Here is a 12,749-nt window from a genome sequence, read left to right as displayed (position 1 = left end):
ATTGACAAACCGGTCACTAAACAGTAAAACCCCCCTTTTATAATAATAATAATACTACTTATATATATATATATATATATATATATATATATACAAATATAGTGTTTAAAAATATAGCGTTAAACTCAGCTAGGTCCCTGTAGAACGAACCGGACTTACTAAAAACTACACTACTCTACGATTAGGTACACTGCCTATAAGTGTTGTAGCAAGGTTTAGGTATATCCCATTCTATAAATAAATAAATAACTTGTGTAAAATTATATCGTATTTAATATTATTTCATAATAAAATATAATAGTATTTCGTACTACCCCTCGCACACATCAAGTATTTTTGGCGCCGCTGCCGGGGAAAAATCACGCCGAAGCGAAACGCTATAAAAAATTAGTTTTTAAGCCATTTTTGTAAAAATATAATTTTATATAAGTTTTAAAATATAAAAACATAAAAAAATATATATATTTCTATATTTTTAAGTGTTTAAATTAAAAAGTTTTTTTTGTTACAAAAACTAATAAGTATTTTTTTTAAGTTTTATTTAAATTATATTTTCTTTAAATTAAAAACAAAAAAACAAAAAACAAAAAAAGGAAAACTGAACCTGCATGAATTTGGCCTGCACGAAATCTGAATCTGCAAACTCCGCAGTCGCGGAGCCTTTTAGGCATAAACTCACCGCAGTCGCGGAGCTGTCTGACAGCTGTAACCTTGTACGCATTAATTGCTGATTAGGGTTTTAATAATTTAATTATTATTATTAACCTAATTAGGTTTTGATTTATTTAATTAATATTTAATTTTAGTTTTAGTTTTATTTAGTAATATTAAGTTTATTAATTATTATCAAATATATAAAATTAATACTTTTAAATTATAATATAAAAATAATATTTTTATAAAAATAAGTAATTTTATCATTTTTTGTCTCTTTTTATAAATTGTATATTTTAATCATATAATTCGTAATTTGTATATTTATCGTTCGTAATTAGTTTTAAACTTAGTTTTTGCCGTAGTTATTTTATATTTCTAGATTTTTAGGCTTTGCCGTAAAATTCCTTAAGTGCTTTTTCTTTAGATTAAGATTTAGGTGTAACAACCCAACCCGATAACCGACCATAAACAGTCCCAAAAAAAATTTAAACTGCTGCTCAGGTGTGGTGCGCGGCGCGCTCCACTGAAAGTGCGCGGCGCGCACAAGGCGTTCCAGGCTCTGATCAAACTGTTTTTAATACACAAAAAGATGGACCACTTCCCGACATTTTTAGACCGAACGCTTTTCACAACAAACTTATATATGTAAAACTAACACGAATCAAACATAAAAATGATGTTTTACAAGCGGGGCCCACACGACCCAAAATACAAGTTTAATACAAGTTTAGAGTTTCGACCACCAAAAAGTTTAAGTTCCAAACTACACAATGAGCATGGCGTTTGGGATTAAACTACCCAACTACCGGTCAAACTCCAAGAGCTACTAAAGCCAAAAGCGTCCCCTAGCATCAAGCGGGATCTCTAGTCCAATACGATGCCCTTACCCTTGTCCAAAACCGAACCTATAAAATGGTAAACAACGAGAGGGTAAGCAAAGCTTAGTGAATGCAATAATTATACGAATACATATATAATTATACCTACTTGCATACACTTACACAAACCGCAAACATGCTAGCAACACAATTAGCTTATCGTCACATTAACAAGCTATAATCTCCAATACAACAAGCTAGCAACAACCGCAAAATAATATAACTCGAAATGATATAATATGCTTAACACACAAGTAACCATGGTCGACCAATAGTACAATGGAACGGCGCTCGCGAAAACGCCATCGGTGTTCATAACATCCATTAGGGCACTTAACACCTCGCACCACTAACCCCTAGGGTGGCACCTTAACACCTCGGCACATCACCCCGAGTGGCATCTTAACACCTCGATGCAACACTCATTATTTTATGGAGTGGTGTCTTAACACCTTGACACTACACTCCTAGGTGACATCTTAACACCTCAATGCTACACCCGAGTGGCATCTTAACACCTCGATGCTACACTCTTCACGTGAAACGTGGTGTCTTAACACCTCGACACTACAGCTTTCACGCTACAACAAATAGATACATTATATACATACGCATATAATTATTCCACTCACCTTAGCAATTAGATGACAATTTCAACCTCCACAAGCTTCAAAGAAAAGTACCTAATATAATAAGTACTTGATCAACACACAAGCTAAGTGGACTCAATACTAACACTTACACATGAGCATTTAATGACTTAATGTATTAAATCGCCCATTTATAACAAAACCGCCCAATTAAAGTCAAGACCACCACTAATCACTTAAAAACTAGTGATTAAGGTCCAACAACACCAACAAATACATAATTAGGGTAATTCATACCCATCTTTCCAAACTAGGTCAATTTATTACCCAAATAACCATTTTAAGACAACACACCCATTTCGGGTCATCCACTAACTAACCAACACCCATTTACTAAATAATTAGGTGTGTTAGCAATTAACTCACCAATTAGGGTTCATAAACATCATTTAATACTTTGAAACCCTAGACTAGTCACCAATTAGTATTCAAGACTCAATTTTACCCAAGAACACCCAAAATCACCAATAATGGGTTTTGTGTTCATCATTTACTCAAACCCTAACCCTTACACTAAATCAAAGTAAGGAAAATAAAATTAGAACATACCACAACTACCACAACGAAGCTAGAGATAAGATGAACGACTTTAATGCTTGAACTTTAACCCAAAACAAGCTCCTTCCTCTTGGATTTAAGCTTTCTCTCTCAAAAATCACAATCTCTCTCTAGAATTAAAGTTAAAGTGATAAGGTTGTTGATTATGGAGTAATGGTGCTCCACAAACTGACCTATCTGTCTCTAACTCGTCCATAAGTGAATTTACCAAAATGCCCATCAAAATATCTGATTTAAAAAGCTGGAACCCGGCTACAGTAAGGGGTGCGCGGCGCGCTCCCTTTAGTGTGCGCGGCGCGCACTAGGCTTAGCTCACTCAGTGACTTCTGTTTAACTGCACAACATCACCCACACTCTATGTAACATATTTACACTGCTTTACAAACTGATTAGGGTCTTACAACTCTCCCCCACTTATTCAGATTGCGTCCTCGCAATCCAAGCCGCATGACAAGAGGGAAGATATACCAACACGAACTCTTCGGGCTCCCAAGTAAACTCGGAACCTATACTTCGACGCCATTGGACTTTAAAAGTCCTCACCTCTTTATTTCCCAATTTCTTAACCTTTTCATCGAGTATAGCTACCGGCTCCTCAACATACTCCAACTTGTTATTTAGCTCAATTTCGTCTAACGGCACCCATGATGAATCATCCGCAAGACACTTACGGAGATGGGAAACATGAAATGTATTATGAATCCCCGCAAGCTCTTCGGGTAATTCCAAACGATATGCAACTTCACCAACACGAGCTAAAACTTTAAAGGGACCAATAAACTGAGGAGCTAACTTTCCCCTTTTTCGAAATCGAATAATACCCTTCCATGGCGAAACCTTAAGCATCACCATATCGCCTTCTTGAAATTCGATCGTTCATCTACGTTTGTCGGCATACGACTTTTGTCTATCTTGAGCCTTTCTCAAATGTTCCCGAATAATATCAATCTTGTTATTTGTCTCTAAAACCAAATCGGTACTCCCGATTTCTCTTTGACCCACTTCTCCCCAACAAATGGGAGTTCGACACCTCCGCCCATATAGCATCTCATAAGGTGGCATCCCGATACTAGTGTGATAACTATTATTGTACGAGAATTCCACCAAAGGCAAATGCTCATCCCAACTACCACCGAAGTCAATAATGAACGCCCGTAACATATCTTCCAAAGTTTGATTCGTACGTTCAGTTTGACCGTCCGTTTGAGGATGATACGCCGTGCTCAACTTCAATTGCATACCCATATCTTCATGAAACTTTTCCCAAAACCGAGATGTAAAACGGGTATCTCGATCCGAAATAATAGATATAGGAACCCCATGTCGAGCGACCACTTCCTTGATAAACAACTTAGCCAAGGTCTCCGACGATATTGCTTCTTTAATGGGAAGAAACAAAGCACTTTTCGTCAACCGATCAACTATTACCCAAATCGAGTCAAATTGGGTTCTCGCCATCTTAGGTAACTTTGTTATGAAATCCATGGTAATGTGCTCCCATTTCCATTTCGGAATTTCTAACAGTTGCAATTTACCATACGGCTTTTGGTGTTCGGCTTTTACTTGCAAACACGTGACGCATTGCTCAACATACTTCACAACATCACGCTTCATGCCCGGCCACCAATAATCTTTCTTCAAGTCAAGATACATTTTCGTCGCGCCCGGATGAATGGAATATTTTGACTTATGTGCTTCATCAAGTAGCACTCGTCGGTAATCACCCATCTTAGGCACCCACACCCTTCCTTGGAAAGACAACAAACCACGCGGACCCATAGTAATAAACTCCGATTGGCCCACGATTCGCTCCGTATGCTTGTTGTGAACATAAGCCTCTATTTGAATCTCACCAAGCTTTTCAAGAAAATCGTTGGTAATAATCAAACGTAACGATCCAACTCGTATTGCCGGATGTTGACTCTTTCGACTCAACGCATCCGCGACAACGTTCGCCTTACCCGGATGATAAAGTATCTCATAATCATAGTCTTTCACCACATCCATCCACCTACATTGGCGATAATTTAAATCTCGTTGATTAAAGAGATGTTTCAAACTCTTATGATCCGAATAAATCGTACACTTGACACCATACAAGTAATGGCGCCAAATTTTCAACGCATGCACAACCGCCGCCAACTCAAGATCATGAGTCGGATACCTCGTTTCATGTTCCTTTAATTGTCAAGAGGCATAAGCGATGACTTTACCTCTTTGCATTAGAACACACCCGAGACCATTTAAGGAAGCATCACAATAAACCACCATGTCTTCAACACCTTCCGGTAACACTAACACCGGAGCTTGACACAACTTCTCTTTTAACAATTGAAAAGCAATTTCTTGCTCGTTCTCCCAAACAAACCTCGCATTCTCCCTTGTCAATTTCGTCAACGAAGAAGCGATCTTAGAAAAATCTTGGATAAACCGACGATAATAACCGGCCAATCCGAGAAAACTTCGGATTTCCGTAGGCGTAGTCGGTCGTCCCCAACTCTTCACCGTCTCGATCTTCCCCGGATCTACTTGAATACCGTTTTCGTTCACAATATGACCAAGGAATTGAATTCCCTTAGCCAAAATTCACATTTGGAGAACTTTGCATACAACTTCTCCTTTCGTAGCGTCTTCAATACTTCACGCAAATGATGTTCATGTTCGTTCATACTTTTCGAGTAGACTAGTATGTCGTCAATGAACACTATTACCGACTTGTCCAACATAGGTTGGCACACTCGGTTCATAAGATCCATGAATGCCGCCGGTGCATTCGTAAGACCGAAACGCATCACAACAAACTCAAAATGCCCATAACGCGTTCGAAAGGCCGTTTTCTCAATGTCTTCCTCACGGACCCGCATTTGGTGATAGCCGGACCGTAGGTCGATTTTCGAGAAATACGTTGCACCTTGAAGTTGATCAAACAAATCGTCAATCCTAGGTAACGGATAACGATTCTTGATCGTCACTTTATTCAACTCCCGGTAATCGATGCACATCCGCATACTACCATCCTTCTTTTTCACGAATAAAACTGGAGCGCCCCATGGCGAAGCACTCGGTCGAATGAAACCCTTTTCAAGTAGCTCTTGGGTTTGATTTAACAACTCTTTCATTTCCTTCGGCGCTAAACGATAAGGAGTTTTAGCAATGGGGGTAGCCCCCGGAACCAACTCAATGCGAAATTCAACTTGTCTTTCCGCCGGAACACCCGGTAACTCATCCAGAAAAATGTCTTCAAATTCATTAACCACTGGAATTTCACGAATGGGTGGTGGCTCATTGCGAGTATCAACAACATGAGCAAGGAAAGCCATGCCACCGGTAACAACGAGACGACGTGCCCGTGCAAAAGTGCATATCGGCACCGGTCTCCTTCGCTTATCACCATGAATAATCAACTCTCCCCCACTTGGGGTCTTCACACGAATAAACTTATCATGACATGCAATATCAGCTCTATAACGATCGAGCCAATCCATACCAACGACAATATCAAAATCGCCCAAGGTCATTGGAATGAGATCAATTTTAAAGGTTTCGGCACCAAAAACAACATCACAATTTTCACACACATCAACCACTAGCACCGTCTTGCCGTCCGCTATTTCGACTTCTATCGGACGACTTAACTTAGCTAACGGTCTATTAAGTTTAGGCACAAATTTAGGAGACACAAACGACAAATTTGCACCGCTATCGAAAAGAATCCTCGCCGGATTAGAATTAACCATGAAATTACCTGAGACAACTTTGTTCGATTGTTTGGCTTCATCATTAGTCATCAAGTAGTTGCGACCCCTAGCCGTACCTGCCGCCTTCTCTAACCGCTTCACATTGTCGTTTCGCAAGTCGGGACACTCCGGCTTCTTATGCCCTTCTTTGCCGCAATTAAAACAAGTGACCTTGTTTCCAGAAGATGGTTTCGGACACTCACGAGCCATATGACCCGGTTGCCTACAATTGTAGCACGTATAAGAAAACCCACCGGTAGTGCCCTTCTTTGCACTATTGACACTTTCGGCCCCCCTCTTGCTCTTGCTCTTCTTGCTTGAGGCGTTAGAGTAACTAAAACCTTCAAACTTTCTTTTGGAAAACATGAAATCACTCTTTCTTGGAACCTCCGGCTCAAAACCCCGAGCCAACTCGAACAATTCATCAAAAGACTTAGCCATACCCCGACTAATCTTCCCCTTGTACTCATCATTCAAAGTACGGTAGAAATCCTTCATGAGCTTATGATCATCACCAACATATTCCGGGCAAAAACGAGTCTTTGCCAAGAATGTGGACTTGAGGGTAACCAAATCCATGGAACCTTGTTGCAAATGGTGCAACTCGTCCCGGATTCTATCGAGGTCGGAAGAAGTTCGGTATTCTTTGAAAAACTCTTTCTTGAACTCTTCCCAAGTCAAGCCCATACATTGTTCTTCGCCATATAAGTTGATCTTATCGTCCCACCACAACTTAGCTTCCTCCCGCAACATGCTTGAACCAAACCTTGTTTTCTTCTCAGGAGGGCATTCCGCGGTACGGAAAGCTCCCTCGATATCGGAGATCCAACATGTACTCTTCAAAGGATCTCGCACCCCATTAAACATCGGGGGTTGAGTGTCCTTGAAATTCTTATAATAGAAGTCCCGCCTTCCTTCACCTCCTTCACCGCGAGGATAAAGGTTTCTAGCATCAAGGGCCTCTTCGATAGTGGCCTTCATTCGTTCATTTATCAAATCGGTCACTTGCCCATCGACTGAATCTTGGAAGACTTTTCGGACGTCCGTAAGAAAATCTGCTTTTAACTTTTTAAAGACAGCCTCAACCTTGGCCGAAAACTCGGCGTCCTCGCTTGTACTTCCGTTATCATGTTCGGGACCGTTTCTCGTCTTCATTCTATAAAACGAATTAGGTTAAACCACAAAACGAAAGGACAATTTACATAAATACATACATATATGCCACACTACTTCATCTCGCTCAACAATCGTCGTACATTGCTTGTTTAACACGATTTGCGCCCGTAACAATGGTAGCTAATCATTGTTACGCGAGCACATCGCATTAACTTGCTAGTACAACGTCCATCTCGCTTGATGATTGCTAAACACAACACAAACAAATAGCGCATGATTAGTTCACATAAACCTATGCACAAACCAATCCCTATCCGACCCAAAGTTCTACAAGTCCCGCATAACGCACACACAAAAAGTCTAAGTCTAGGCACCTATCTCAAGTCACCTAAATCCCTTAGACCATGCTCTGATACCACTTGTAACAACCCAACCCGATAACCGACCATAAACAGTCCCAAAAAAAAAAAAATTTAAACTGCTGCTCAGGTGTGGTGCGCGGCGCGCTCCACTGAAAGTGCGCGGCGCGCACAAGGCGTTCCAGGCTCTGATCAAACTGTTTTTAATACACAAAAAGATGGACCACTTCCCGACATTTTTAGACCGAACGCTTTTCACAACAAACTTATATATGTAAAACTAACACGAATCAAACATAAAAATGATATTTTACAAGCGGGGCCCACACGACCCAAAATACAAGTTTAATACAAGTTTAGAGTTTCGACCACCAAAAAGTTTAAGTTCCAAACTACACAATGAGCACGGCGTTTGGGATTAAACTACCCAACTACCGGTCAAACTCCAAGAGCTACTAAAGCCAAAAGCGTCCCCTAGCATCAAGCGGGATCTCTAGTCCAATACGATGCCCTTACCCTTGTCCAAAACCGAACCTATAAAATGGTAAACAATGAGAGGGTAAGCAAAGCTTAGTGAATGCAATAATTATACGAATACATATATAATTATACCTACTTGCATACACTTACACAAACCGCAAACATGCTAGCAACACAATTAGCTTATCGTCACATTAACAAGCTATAATCTCCAATACCACAAGCTAGCAACAACCGCATAATAATATAACTCGAAATGATATAATATGCTTACAACACAAGTAACCATGGTTGACCAATAGTACAATGGAACGGCGCTCGCGAAAACGCCATCGGTGTTCATAACATCCATTAGGGCACTTAACACCTCGCACCACTAACCCCTAGGGTGGCACCTTAACACCTCGGCACATCACCCCGAGTGGCATCTTAACACCTCGATGCAACACTCATTATTTTATGGAGTGGTGTCTTAACACCTCGACACTACACTCCTAGGTGACATCTTAACACCTCAATGCTACACCCGAGTGGCATCTTAACACCTCGATGCTACACTCTTCACGTGAAACGTGGTGTCTTAACACCTCGACACTACAGCTTTCACGCTACAACAAATAGATACATTATATACATACGCATATAATTATTCCACTCACCTTAGCAATTAGATGACAATTTCAACCTCCACAAGCTTCAAAGAAAAGTACCTAATATAATAAGTACTTGATCAACACACAAGCTAAGTGGACTCAATACTAACACTTACACATGAGCATTTAATGACTTAATGTATTAAATCGCCCATTTATAACAAAACCGCCCAATTAAAGTCAAGACCACCACTAATCACTTAAAAACTAGTGATTAAGGTCCAACAACACCAACAAATACATAATTAGGGTAATTCATACCCATCTTTCCAAACTAGGTCAATTTATTACCCAAATAACCATTTTAAGACAACACACCCATTTCGGGTCATCCACTAACTAACCAACACCCATTTACTAAATAACTAGGTGTGTTAGCAATTAACTCACCAATTAGGGTTCATAAACATCATTTAATACTTTGAAACCCTAGACTAGTCACCAATTAGTATTCAAGACTCAATTTTACCCAAGAACACCCAAAATCACCAATAATGGGTTTTGTGTTCATCATTTACTCAAACCCTAACCCTTACACTAAATCAAAGTAAGGAAAATAAAATTAGAACATACCACAACTACCACAACGAAGCTAGAGATAAGATGAACGACTTTAATGCTTGAACTTTAACCCAAAACAAGCTCCTTCCTCTTGGATTTAAGCTTTCTCTCTCAAAAATCACAATCTCTCTCTAGAATTAAAGTTAAAGTGATAAGGTTGTTGATTATGGAGTAATGGTGCTCCACAAACTGACCTATCTGTCTCTAACCCGTCCATAAGTGAATTTACCAAAATGCCCATCAAAATATCTAATTTAAAAAGCTGGAACCCGGCTACAGTAAGGGGTGCGCGGCGCGCTCCCATTAGTATGCGCGGCGCGCACTAGGCTCAGCTCACTCAGTGACTTCTGTTTAACTGCACAACATCACCCACACTCTATGTAACATATTTACACTGATGTACAAACTGATTAGGGTCTTACATTAGGCGCTTTGGAATTTTACAGGTCACTTATCGCTTTAGTATTTAAGAGATTTTAGTGCCTAATTAAGTTATTGCCGTTTTGGATACAGACTTCTTTTAAGCTTTAATACCTTTAAACGTAAGTTTAATATTTAGTTTTTAGGCTTTTAAGTTTCGACACTTTACTTTCTTATTATTATTTTTCGACCTTTTATTTTTGACGTTTTTCGACGCACTCTTTTTCTTTCTCGTTTCTACGCTCTAGTTTTTAGGACATAGATTTTATCTTCAAAATTTCGACAAAAAAAAATTTATTTTAAGCGGTTAAATTGATAGACATTCAAATTTTCTGGTTCGTAGTAATAGTTGGATTTGTTAGTGGCGAGTTGTGAGTTTCCGATTTAAAGGGTCCTGGCTACCTGCTGCATCTATTAGCTATTCGAAACGTGGGCAAAATTAGAAAAGTCTATTAATTTGATAACTTATATAATTTTTTTTATTTTTATAACTAATAGGATATTCATTGAATGCACCGAGCAAAACGTTCACCACCTTTTATACGTTCACTACCTGTAACTCGATCAAGACATCTAGCCAATATTGTCGCCGTTGATTTTTCTTTAGAATCATCAACTAGTCGAACAAGTACTCCAATTCAAATTTATGATAATCCATTTTTTGAACCCGACCTCACAATTGAGAACACGAAGGATATTCAAGGACAATTCAGAGATCCTGAACCACTAATTATTCCTCCTGAACCACAAATCATACATCTATAGATTGTCGAGGAAGAAACCATTAAATCAGAATCCCCTAGTGATTCAGATTCAACAAATTCAATCATGGAAAATCAGGAACCTCTAAGTATGGAAGACCGAATGAGAGCTACACGCACTGGCCAAGGTCACGCAATTACTCAACCAGACATTAATGCGTCAGATTATGAAATCAAAGGACAAATCCTACACATGATAACTAATCAATGCCAATTTAGTGGTACGCCGAAGGAAGATCCAAACGAACATCTTCGAACCTTTAATAGGATTTGTACTCTATTCAAAATCAGAGAAGTTAAGGATGAACAGATCTATCTCATGTTATTTCTCTGGACTTTAAAGGGAGAAGCCAAAGATTGGTTAGAATTGATACCTGAAGGGGCGATTGACACATGGGATGTCTTAGTTGAGAAATTTCTTAAAAGATTCTTTCTGGCATCTAAAGCCGTGAGACTTCAAGGAGAAATTATTAGGTTCACACAAAAGCCAAATGAAACTTTATATGAGGCGTGGACAAGATTCGGAAAGTTGTTGAGAGGACGTCCTCAACATGGTTTAGACACTTATCAAATAGTACAAATATTCTACCAAGGATGCGACATTACTACACGAAAAGACATCGACATAGCAGCTGGTGGTTCCAATTATGAAGAAAACCTCAACTGAAGCTTACAAAATTATTGATAACACAGCCTCCCACTCACATGAGTGGCATCAAGAAAAAGACATCGTTAGATCATCTAAAGCAGCTAGAGCCGATTCTAGCCATGTCTTTGATTCCATTTCTGTAAAGATAGATGCTTTCGAGAGACGAATGGAAAAGATGACGAAAGATATTCACGCAATACGAATTAGTTGTGAGCAGTGTGGAGGACCACATTTGACAAAAGATTGTCTCAGTATTGAACAAACAATGGAACAAAGAGAGAATGTTTCATACATGAACCAAAGGCCTGGAAATAATTATCAAAATAATTATCAACCGCTAAGACCAAACTACAATCAAAATCAGAATTATAACCGAAATGTTCCATACAACAACCAACAAGGTCCTAGCAATCAACAAGTATCTAATAATACTTACAACCAGCAAAGACCTATTTTTCCAAATAAACCACCACAAACCGATGATAAAAAGCCAAATTTAGAAGATATGATGTCGAAGCTAGTTGAATCTCAAACGCAGTTTTTCACATCTCAGAAACAAACTAATGAACAAAATGCTCAAGGATTTAGAAATCAACAAGCTTCAATCCAAAATATGGAACAAGAAGTGAGCAACCTAGCAAGGTTGATAGGTGAAAGAAAACCGGGGAGTCTTTCTAGCGATACAAATGCTAACCCCCGAAATGAAATAGCTAAAGCCATTACCACAAGAAGTGGTATTACACTTAAACCACCTGAAATTCCTGTAATTTCTGATGACTCTATTCCTACTACACAGAAACCACAATCTGAGCAAGAAAAGGAAAAAGAACCGGTAGTTGAAAAGGTTAATGAAGATAACACAGTTAAGGCAAAACCTTATGTTAAACCATACCAACCACCACTTCCTTACCCGAGTAAAATGAGAAAAGAAAGACTTGAAGCCGAGCAATCCAAATTCTTGGATATGTTTAAACAAATAAATGTCAATCTTCCTTTCATTGATGTGATTTCAGGAATGCCAATGTATGCTAAATTCCTGAAAGATCTAATCACAAATAGAAAGAAAATGGAAGAACTCTCGGCCGTTACTATGAATGCTAATTGTTTTGCAGTGCTGTTGAATAAACTACCAGAAAAACTCTCAGATCCAGGAAGTTTCATAATTCCATGTTTTCTGTGTAGTCTTAATTCAATAGAAGCATTGGCAGACTTAGGTGCTAGTATAAATTTAATGACGTATTCATTATACGCAAAACTAGACCTTGGAGAA

At 39.0% G+C, this 12,749-nt stretch overlaps 1 non-coding gene across 1 annotated transcript; it reads right to left on the bottom strand.

Annotated features, from left to right (window-relative positions):
* Positions 1-11,281: 11,281 nt before the first annotated feature.
* On the bottom strand, positions 11,282-11,388 carry LOC139874053 (small nucleolar RNA R71). The gene has a single exon (XR_011767756.1). It is a non-coding gene; the product is annotated as a small nucleolar RNA R71 (small nucleolar RNA).
* Positions 11,389-12,749: the final 1,361 nt, after the last annotated feature.

The sequence above is a fragment of the Rutidosis leptorrhynchoides genome, chromosome 10 (genome assembly GCF_046630445.1).
Source record: "Rutidosis leptorrhynchoides isolate AG116_Rl617_1_P2 chromosome 10, CSIRO_AGI_Rlap_v1, whole genome shotgun sequence".
Lineage (NCBI taxonomy): Eukaryota > Viridiplantae > Streptophyta > Magnoliopsida > Asterales > Asteraceae > Rutidosis > Rutidosis leptorrhynchoides.
The sequence above is the reverse complement of the archived record's forward strand: the minus strand, read 5'-3'. Positions and strand labels throughout refer to the sequence as shown.